Here is a 1,993-nt window from a genome sequence, read left to right on the forward strand (position 1 = left end):
TTTCATAGTAGTGTAGTTTGAGGTTTTTCTGTCATTCACAAGTTAATCAACCTACCCAAAGGGAACTGATAGTCTACAGGCTCACAGAGCAAATAAAAGTTCAAGAACGCAGCAACTGACATTACTAAGATACAAAATAGATAAAATTCTTAGAAGATTCATGCAGAAAGCTTTGCCAAGCAGATGGCCACAAAGCTAGAGTATCTGATAATTCTGCTGGCGATATCAATGGGACTCCCAGTGTTTCTTGAGTCACCTTGAACTCTCATCTTAGGCTTTGTATTTGGCTTTTCCAGTTTCACTAATGACACAAATGTGATTCAAGTCTCAGAAGTATTCATTATAGTCAAGGGTATACCCAACGACAAACTTGTTTGGAATTTCAAATCCAGCACAGTCTGGCCTATATCCGACACTTCAAGGGGTCCTTTTCACCAGCAAGCTTGCAACCTGGACCATCTTTGGACTATACTGCTTAACCAGTGAAAGCAATGTTTGCACTGTTTTGCCAGTGTCAGTTATATCCTCAACAATCAAGACATTCTTTCCAGTTAAAGCTGAGAGATCTTCTCCACCAATTACTTTTATGTCCCCTGTTGATCTGTCATTACAGTAGCTTTTGAGTCTGATAAAATCTACAGTCATAGGAATGGATTTATCACAATTTCGATTCAGTGCTTTAGTGTAACCCAGCAGGTCAGCAAAGAATTTATAGCCCCCTTTGAGAACACAGAGAGCTACAATGTGATGGCCTCCCATCTCCTTCATCACATCTCGAGCAAGCCTTTCAGTCCTGTCCATAATTAGTCCATGAGGGATAAACACCTTTTCCAAATCTTCAGCATAATGCTTTGGAATACAAAATAAATCTAGGTCATAGCCTGGTTCATCATCACTTATCACAACGCTGGGGCTGATAGCCGCCATAACGGAGCGGGCTGGCGAACGGGCTGTTGGCAATCTCAGAAGGAAACTGACAGCATGTACTTAAGGAGCAGGAGATTTTGTTTCCTTGAGGGCAAAATAGCAATGTAAATACTTTAGAATTTTGCAGTTATTTAGAAATTCATTTTAAGTTTACTTTGTATTTTAACCATTATTATTTGGTTATGATGGGAATTGAACCTGGTTCCTTTGCATCCTTAAACTACATCCTTAGTCCTTTTTTAAATTTTGAGATAGATTTTGGTAAACTGCCTAGGCTAAGCTTGAATTTGTGATCCTCCTGCTTCTGCCTCCTATAGTGCTGGATTACAGATAAATGCCACTATACCTGGCTTGTAACTTTACAATGTGGCCAAAAGACTCATTATGTATAATAAGGTATCAGTGAAAACACTCAACCATAACATGCATTACAGGAAGTAGAAAGCTTCAAGAGAAAATATGAATGTAAAATTCTAGCTGTTACAGAAGAGCTTGTTCATGTATTGTTTTTTAAATGGATGATAGAGAATATAAAATTGCTTTAGTATTTGAATTTGGATTTGGATTTCAGCTTGTGCATTTTTAAAAAGTGAGTAACTTTTTTTTTTTTTTTTTTTTTTTGGTGGAACCAGGGATTGAACTCAGGCCCTTGCACTTGCCAGGCAAGAGCTAGAAGTGCTTATTGTACTGAGCCATCTCCCCCGCCCCCAGGAGTAACATTTTTATTTAAATGTTAATATTGCTAAGGCCAGGGATATAGCTCAGTGGCACAAGCACCTGACTGGAAAGTGCAAGGTCCTGAGTTTGATTCCCAGTACCAAATAAATAAATTAATAAATATGTTAATATTTAAAAACAAAAAAAAAGTTAATATTGAACTAGGTGAAAGAATGTTTGCTTGGTATATACAAGGTCATGGTTCAATCTCAGCCCCCAAAAATAATGAAGTCAATAATATTAATAATAATAATGTCAATATTCATAGTATGTCAGAAATGATGTCTTTACAACTATTTAGGTCCGTTCTCCTGCTCTCCCCCTACCCTGGTTTTTTTTTTTTTTTTTT

At 37.2% G+C, this 1,993-nt stretch overlaps 1 pseudogene; it reads right to left on the bottom strand.

Annotated features, from left to right (window-relative positions):
• Positions 1–208: 208 nt before the first annotated feature.
• Positions 209–957, bottom strand: LOC101575613 (annotated as a pseudogene).
• Between the last annotated feature and the right edge of the window lie 1,036 nt (positions 958–1,993).

Source organism: Octodon degus, unplaced genomic scaffold (assembly GCF_000260255.1).
Source record: "Octodon degus isolate 3935 unplaced genomic scaffold, OctDeg1.0 scaffold00002, whole genome shotgun sequence".
Classification (NCBI taxonomy): Eukaryota; Metazoa; Chordata; class Mammalia; order Rodentia; family Octodontidae; genus Octodon; species Octodon degus.